At 46.1% G+C, this 9,169-nt stretch overlaps 1 protein-coding gene across 1 annotated transcript in view; it reads right to left on the bottom strand.

Annotated features, from left to right (window-relative positions):
* Nucleotides 1–2,727: 2,727 nt before the first annotated feature.
* KIF5C (kinesin family member 5C) overlaps nt 2,728–9,169 on the bottom strand; it is a 120,738-nt gene continuing 114,296 nt past the window's right edge. The window contains exon 26 of the mRNA XM_006753601.2: nt 2,728–6,495. The gene's annotated coding sequence lies outside the window, so the exon portion shown is untranslated. The remainder of the gene's footprint in view (nt 6,496–9,169) is intronic.

The following is a 9,169-nucleotide window of genomic DNA, read 5'->3' as shown; positions in this document are numbered from 1 at the left end:
GTGTGTAAGCGTATTTTTGACTTATGGTATTTCCAACTTAGGATGTGTTCGTTGGGACGTGATCCCTAGTAAAGAGGTCGAGGAGCATCCGTACTCAGCGGTGTCATGGCCTGAGAGCCAGTGTGCAGGGGTGTCCCAGGAGGGGGCTTTGCAGGGCAGCAAGGACACCTGGGTCTTCTGGGTTGGGGGGTGGGAGGAACCTGTTGGCACTGGCTGAAGGTTAGCATCCCTTGGCCTAGAAAACTCTGCCATCAACCTGTCCCTCCAAGCCTGCATCAGCAGCACCCTCGGACAGGAGAAGTGCCGCTGGAGTCTGGCGAAGCAGGGCTCCTAGGAGAAGCCGCCTGTGTTGTTCCCATCCCTCCTGCAGCTGGACTTGCATGTGCAGGTGTGGTATGACTGGCATGTTTACTTGTTCTAAACCCACAGCACTAAAGTGAGACCCTATTCATCTTCACGATGGGGGTGGGGGGTAGGAAGGGCAGTGATTACCAGCAGGGCTCCCTGAACAGCCTCCTCCACGGCCTCACACAGACCTGGGGATGAGAGAACCCAACCAGTGCCGCTCAGACCCCCAGTGGAGCGAGCTGAGATGGGGCAAGAGAACCCTGCTTTATTTTTCGCTTAAGAAGTAGGGGTATATAGGCTTTGTACTCAAACAAGCAACCAGAGATAATGTCCTAAAGAGAAAAACGTCGACATGGATCATGATCAGTTGGATTCTCACTACACAGTCTGAAGTGTCTGCCTCATGTCTAAGTGTCTGTTACTTTATGGAAAAGCTTCCGACAACTGTGCGGGTACTCAGCCTTGCTTTAGGAGCCCCCCCCCCGCCCCCCGCCCCGGCCCTGAGGCATCCTCTTTCATTACCGGTTCCATGATTCTTGCCTAGATACAGCTGATGGCTTAAAGGGACTCACACAATGATGTCTCAGAGTCCAATCAAAGGAGGAAACAAAAGTTGTGAAGTTATACAACTTTTTATCAATTCTTCACAAAAGGGTTTTTTGAGGCATTACACACACACACACACACACACACACACACACAATCGTTCTGAAGTGGTTACTACCTGCAGAGAGCGCACACCTTGGGACCGGACCACCTGGTTTGAGTCTTGCCTCCCCCTCCTCCTCTTAGCTGTGAGACCTTGGGCAAGCTGCTTAACTTCTCTGTGCCTGTTTCCTCCTGGGCAAAGCGGAGATAATGGTGCCGACCTCGTGGGCTTATTAGGAGGATTAGCTGGATTAATACATGTAAAGCACTTAAAACAGTGTCTGGCCCCCAGCCAGAACAGGCTCGCATGCATTGTTGGTTGCCGCTTTCTGAGCATGAGGTGGTTCTGGTGCTGCTACATGTCGTCCAAAACAAGTTTGCCAATGGCTCTAATTTCATGTGTACGTTCTGAAAGCGTAACGCACGGCTGCAGGAATCACTTTCAGTCTGAGCATGGGGAAGGGAAGGGTTTGGAGGGTGCTGAGCAGGGAGGAGACCTGCGAGTCTCCTGTGATTTTGAGCCCAACGAACTGCACAGAAAATGGTGTTTTCTGTGCCAAAGGGAAAGTAAAAATCCCGTGGCTCAGGGTGCCTTTTGCCAAATGAGCCCACATTTTCATCTGATGTGTCACCCAGGAGATTCCTCCTCCTCCTGTTATTTTATTATGTACATAAGACACAAGATGAAACCTGTCACAAGTGCTAGAATTAAACCTGCCAATGCACATGTCACCGGTAATTGCCTTAGCAGATTACAGCTTCAGTTCCACCTTCTCCCAGAGGCCCCAGCCCTGGACTTCCGAGGCGCAGCCCCCACCCTGTGCAGCGCGCCGCTGACGGAGCCCTGGGAACAGCGCAAGCCTGCAGCTCTGGGGCCTGTGGGCATTTCCCATGACATTGAACTCTGCCTTGTAATTGGGTTCTGGCAGGGGACTGCCTTCCCGTTTTAAATAAGCAGGCTTGGGCCTAAAAACTCATCCATCCCATTTGTAGTTTTACTACCTAAGTCACCTTTAACAACTTGGTGTCTGGGAACTGACTCTTCCAAGTGCTTTAGCACTTGGACGATGGGTAAGACATCATAAAAGCACATTGTGCGCATTGCCCTCAATCCCACTTATAAAATGTTCATTTGGCACCCATCCTTCCCACTTGTAATTGGTTAAAGCAGTATACTGCCTGGCTTGCATGCAACATTAACCAAGTCAAGAACGAGAGGCTCCCAGCATCCCCTCGAGATCTCAGCACTGCACATTAATACGAATAATCAGTGGGTTAAACAGAAATGCAAACACCCAGCCCTTCTCCAAAGATGCCAGTGATCTTTCAACATATACGGGGCTCCGCTGCATTAGCTGAGGAATGCCAATGCTCCAAAACACATTATTAGAGTAAGTGCCCTTCTCGGGCAAGAAGAGGTTCGGCTAAGACACCGGTGTGTCTCCGGAGCTTTAACTCAATCCTGCTTTAACTCAGAGTTAACACGTTTATTTACATCAGTCGCTATTGCTTGAGTGCTGAAGGGACAGGTGTCAGGTTTTCTTGGTTTTTCAATGAAAAAAAAAAAATTAAAACCAGATATTCAGCCTAAGCAAACGGCAAAAAGGACAGGGTAGACTTTGGTCGTGCGCTGAACTTGAGGTCCAGGTCACTGAAATGAATTCCTCTGAAGCCAGAAAATGGCTCACACAAACACTGGCATTGGACTCAAATAAAGGCAAACAGACCAGCCAAAGTTTAAGTCAAGTTTATTTTCCACTTTTAGTATTTTTCAAATTATACAACATGCAGTCTGCCAGAGTATCCATACGTCTTCATTTTAGAACCCAGAAGAAACCATTTTCCATGGGCTGGGGGAGGGTTACTTCCAGATTTTTTGTTACATGTGCTATATCACAGCATCGTCACTGGATATAAACTGCATTCTCCCCTTCAGACCACCAAGTTTGCCCACAATTTTTAAAGTGAAAGCTACTGTACAGATACACAGAGCCCAGCAATCATACATCTGCAATACACACTACATACTTTACAAACTAGACATGAGTAATTCTACTGATGCCCTCTTCCCCTCACCTCCACACCCAATGGAAACTGGTTAAAACGGATACATAACCTGCCATGTACAGTCCGACTCCACAGAGCAGTGCTCCCTGGCCCTTGCCCGTAATATTTCTAAAAAGTCTAAGTTGAATGTTAAATGAAGCTGTTGTAGTCTATGATGGTTCCTTCAACTTGTTCAAGATATGCAGGGTGAGCCAAGGAAGGGAATGAAGTGAACACGCCCCGTGCCTCGCCAATGAAAAACTTCCCCAACGTGTCTTCTGTGCTGCTAAAAACACGCACTGCAAAGAGGGGACTGTTGAGAGCTTTGATTTGCTTTCAGTTGCTCCTGCAGGAAAGGAGAACCCATAGCTCCTCCTTGAGTCCTGGTGACGGCTTGGTCTGGCCTTGGGCAGGAGTATCAGTTTCTTGTGTGAACTTAGGGCTTCAAAATACATTAGATGCTACGTTCTAGACAGACATTCTTATTTCTCCACTTATCCCAATATTTCTATGAAGCCTAATTTAATCATATAATACTATTTCCTTTAAAACCCTTAATCTACACTTAACGTTCTCCTTACCACTCACCATTCAACAAAAGCCAACTGTACAGTGTTTAAAGAGATGATGCGCTTGCACAGAAGTCTCTGGTAAGTAACCAGAACACATTTGGCATCAATATAGTTTAGTCTCCAACCATATATCTGATATCCCTCACAGCATTACTCTAAATTAACAATCCACTATCCTGTAGGTAGAGTTTATCTGAATAAACCACCTAGTATTCTCTTCACGAATCAGAGTAAACATTCAAGAAGTAGCATGAAATATAAAATTATTTAAAGAAAAGCACACGTGCACATGTACACACACACACCCCACAAACACACCACTTACACACACACACACACACACACACACTAGCAAAAAGCAGCATACAACCAATATATAACCATAGGCTTGGCCTTCAGAGGTGTGGCTTTTTACATTTAGAATCCAAGTGTAATGGAGCAATAGTCTAAAAAAATTAAAGTTGCATACATGTGGCTTTCTAAACAAGTGGCCTAGAGAATATATGATCTCAAAATTAGCTTATTAATAAAGTAATACTTAAGAATCTGCTTGAACGTACTGTATGATCCATTCCAATAATCTGCCTGTTGGTCACAGTGAGGAAACTTAGTTTCGAGGTCCTATAAAGATCAAAGCTAGGTGAACTGACTGGCTGATCAGCAACTAGCGGAAGTATCTTTAAGAGACATCAAAGCCAACTTTCTCTGTGAATAAAAGTGAAGTGAATTCTGTGAGTCCCTTGTGGAGATCAAGAAATACGGAACTACAAGTGACTGTTTCTTTGAAACATGAAAGGGCCATGCAATTCTTTAGAAGTAGAAAAGGGGTACCCAGGAAAAAATTACCTTGGAAAAAAACCCAAAATAATCTATTAACAAGAGAGCCAAAAATAAATTATTGACCTTGGTTTAATTTCCAAACACAAAGTAATACAGTTGCATAACAGACAGTAGTGGTATGACAATTAGTAATTGGTAATCTTCTCAAAGACCAATGTTTTAGCATCTAAAATCAGAGGCAAGGTTATAAATATGGCATATGTTATCACCTGGTAAGGGCTGCAAAACCTGTCCTACAAGGACCCTTCTATCAGATTGCAAATAGCAATTGGGCAGTTTATACTGCACAAGTGCTGACAACAACATAAGAAAATCAAACAGAAGATTTTAAAGATGCAAAATTGTCATCTTTTTCAAATAAATACTTCAGGTAGAATTCATCCTCTTCTCTCCTTACTCCTCACTCCCAAAACAAAACACACACAAACAAAAAGCAACATTTAACAAATAAATAAAGCAGCTTTGCTTTGTTAGGAAATTTTATACAGGATTTTGGAGGTGAATTCAGTCCTTAGTGCTTTCTCCCCTCTCTCTCTCTCACACACATACACACACACACACATGCACACACGCACGCCACACGCGCACACGCACCTTGAACAATCTTCTGTCCACATAGCCACTAGAAAGCCCAACGTCTCCCCCACACATTTCATTCTGGGTGACAGCAGCGGGGCAGTGCCAGCGTACTCCTTTTGGGCAGGAACAGTAGCAGGAGGACGGGTGCCTTCACCGAGTTTGGTTGGTTGTCATGGACTTATCCTCAAATGTGTCAAAACAGTAGCAGCACAGAACAACAACTTAATTGAATCCTTGTCATTTTCCCTGAAAACTTTACTACTTGGGAATCCATCATGTTCATATGCACACCAGGGAGAGTTGATTCAGTTTAGATTCATGTATCTGAATATAGCAACAGGTATATATTTTTTTAAAATCCATCCATATTGATTTCTTCTAGTTCTGCCTAAGAAGATAAAACCTATATTTGATGCCAAAAAGAAGACCCAAACAGCCAGAATGATGAGTTAAAATAACTTATTTGTGGCAACTTATTCATAGGCACGAAAATTTGTCCATTACACTCTCCCCGGGGCTTCCTCTTTCAACTGCAGAATGATCCTGGGTTTCGGCAGCAATACCCCCTCGAGGCTTCAGATGGTTCCCTAGAGAAAGTGGCCATCCAGATGCCACTCCAGGCGGATCAGGGCGAAGGGGGCAACCCCACTTCCACCCATCCAACTCTGCGGCATTTCCAGCGCTTCTGAAGGAGTGATGCTCACCCCGGGCTGGCTGAGACTCGTCGCTGCCGGTTCAATAGCAAACAACTCAGAGGTGAATTTTATGACTTTTCACGTTCACAGAGATGTGTTTGAATGAACAAATTCTACATTGCTGCTGTCAGATTGTTTTTCTGCCTTGAAGAAATTTGCTTTGCATTTTAACGGATGTCATACTAAAAGGTGTACTTTACAGATCCAAAGATGTGACCAGGGTAGTCAAAATGCTTCCTAGGAGTAATTTGTTTTGGAAAAGTGTTCAGAATGAAAATTTTGAACCCTATAGCAGCACTTTGTTTGTTCCCTAAAAATATAAAGTGTCTATTTTACAGGAAACCAGACAGTTTCAGCAGAGTGTGATCACCTGCCTCCACGGCACTTGGTTGTCCCCCCGCACCCCCTGAATGGCAAGTTAGGGCGTTTGCTGGACAGTGCAGGGGCTGCCTGAGACCATCCGAGGCCCAAGGCCCGAGGCCGAGTCCGCAGCGGTGGTTCCCAGGAGTGAGTGGATCTTCTGTGATCACCCCTTCAGATTTCTCATGAAGAGAGTGGTCCAAGCACACGTCTGCACACAGAACTTCTACACAGCTCAAATACCTGAAACGGGTGTACACAGCTCAAATACCTGAAACGGATGTACTGCAGATGGCTGGGTAAGCAAGTGGGAAAGAAAAGTGTGTAGGAGAGGGGTTGGGGTGGAGGGGCGGGGGAAGGAATTGGTGATTAATTTTGTCCTTGACATGCTACGTGGAGAGTCAGATCTGTTGAAAGAGAACAAAAGAGAGAACACAGGTGTTAGAAGACACAATGGAAATCCACTCCTCAGCAAAAAAAAAAAAATTGTTTATAGTTCTAGACATTTCAACCAGAGATGTCTAATAGAAATACCATGCGAGCCACCTAATTTTAGTTTTTGAGTGGCCACATTAAAAAGTAAAGAGAAACAGGTAAAATTAATTTTAATAATGTAAGATTTCCTTTAACCCAATAATTCAATATATTATCCTTTCAATATGTAAGCAGCATTCCGTGGCGATGTTGTACATGACGATACTATTACTGAGATGTTTCACAGTCCTTCTCCCGGGGTTTGCAATCCTCCGTATACCTGACCCCTTCAGCACACCTCAGGTTGGACTTGACCACATTGCAGGTGCTCAGTCACGCGTGGATTGGACAGCACAGCCTCCTACTTACTGCTCTAGATTTAAGTGTGCAGCCCTAAAACATCCTCTCCCAAAAGCCACCGTCTATGGAAACTATATTCAGAGAAACAGGACGCACTTCCTCACTCCCGGGGGGGACTCACACACCACTTCTCACCTGCCAGCACCTGGGATCCCAAAGCAGGTCAGACACAGTCCCGACCTCAGGTTCTCTCGCCAAGACAGGGGTTCCCAGTCCTGAGAGGGATGCTTCCCCTGCCTGGGGTGATGGTTACGCAGTAGAGCACCCGTGATTTCACTCCACTCGCCACCAGGTGCTCGTCAGATCTCCAGGATGGAAGTCTGGGCTGGCCCCGACCCAGAGGCCAGCCCTTGCACCAACGCCCATGAGCTCAGCTTTCAACAAGAAACAAGGGCGGCTTCCTCACCCCGGCTGGAAGCCCCGGACTGTCTGTGATCTTGCCCATGAGTTTTGGGCAGAACTCATGGTGGATGTTGGGAGGGTCGGGAGTGGAGAGGGAGAGGGATGGGAGCCTCATCCCTGTGGGAACTCCCTGGCACAGGAAATATCAGACACTAAGAAAACCCAACGGCTCTTAGGATAAGCAAGAGCAGAAGAAAATGGAAATCATGCAGAAGGGGGGAAAGACTTAAAAAGAACTCCACAGCCGAATAAACACTGCTTTCTGTTTTTGCCTCTGGAAAGCTGTGACCAAATCTAGTGCTCAACTGTGGCAAGGATCTCGGATTCCTGCGACAATGCTCTCTTCGTCGCTAACCTTTTTCTCTCCTCTCTCCTGATTTATAAGTTATAATCATGTAAGCAACCTCACATACTTTGTATAAATAAGCAGGATATAAATTATAAATAAAGGGAAAAATCAGGGCATGGAAAAGGATTATAAAAGCAGATAAGATCAAAGTGCATAGAAAAAACACCTGCGAGAAATATAGAACAAAAACTGAATAGGAAAGAGAGAGAGAGAGAGAGAGAGAGAGAGAGAGAGAACACAGATTCCTTTTAAGAAGATCGCCTGCTCGCTGACACAGAAGACACCCGGGGAGCTTATCTGTTAAATACCTCTCTTGCTCCAACAGTATAATCAAAGTGATTACAAAGCTCCCAATTAAAAGTGGTTGGAACAGCCTTGTGGGGTGATGCTCACACCGTGTTTAGAATCAGAGAGGTTTTTCTTAGGGAAGAGCATCTTCAATGGCTAGCCTTTCTGCTGAGATGTGTGCTCGCTCATGGTAGGACCAGAAATGGGAAACCTCTGAAAGCATGGTCATAGTTGTCACTTAAACCCATTGAGCTGAAAACCAGTAGCCCGGGCATGCTTTCTGAGCACCCCACTGAACGCTCCCCACCCCCACCCCCGTTCCTTTCTCCAAAACTATCCCAGAACCACTGATGGGTCCCCGTCAGGTGAGATGGTCTTCCTGCGTGCCTGGAGGCAGGGAGGTGACGAGCACATACCTTAAACTGTAGGATTATGGCTTAACGTGACGATCGCAGGCAAGCCATGTTGACAGAGCCAAACGTTAGACACACAGACTCAACAGGGCGCCTCAGGAACTGCAGCAGACCATGAAGGGGCACGGTTTCCACGAGGCCTTTCATGAAATCCCCGCTCCCCACCACGTGCAAGACTCAGCACGTTTGGTTAATAGCTCAGAAGGAATGGGGGGGCCACAGAGGAGGCCTGACCTGCGCAGTCCAGTCACCTCCAGGAGGGCGAGAGAGAACTGAGACGGTGACAGGAGGCCAAAAGGAGAACACAGGCCCTCGACCAAGAAAGGCCCTTTTATTAGGAAGAGGCTGGTCTTGGCCCTGAGCTAAAGCCCTTTAACCAGCCTTCCCAGCAGGCCCAAGAAAAACAGACTCGGCTAAGATACTCCCATCTCCTCCCAACTAGCTGGATGCTCAGATCCTCGGGGAAATTTAGGAGAAAAATGGATATAACTTATAAAGGTAAACGGTTAGTCTCAGGGGAAGGCGTTTCTGACTGTTGTCATCAGAGAGGCCCATTAAGGCAGGCTGGTGACCCCCGAGGCCATTTAAAACCCAGTTCTGCCAACTCTGAGATGGTTCAGATCGTCATCCACTCACATACATGCATTCACTCATTCACAGCAGCATACTGGACCAAGTGACCAGAGTGGACTGTCCCTGGTTCTCTGCCAAACTAGAGATGGTGATTCAGAATGGCAACATGTGACCAGATTTAGAAAGAAATGAAACCACCTCCTTTAGAAGAGGTGGGGAGAG

This window comes from Myotis davidii, unplaced genomic scaffold (assembly GCF_000327345.1).
Source record: "Myotis davidii unplaced genomic scaffold, ASM32734v1 scaffold110, whole genome shotgun sequence".
NCBI classification, from domain to species: Eukaryota; Metazoa; Chordata; class Mammalia; order Chiroptera; family Vespertilionidae; genus Myotis; species Myotis davidii.
The sequence above is the reverse complement of the archived record's forward strand: the minus strand, read 5'-3'. Positions and strand labels throughout refer to the sequence as shown.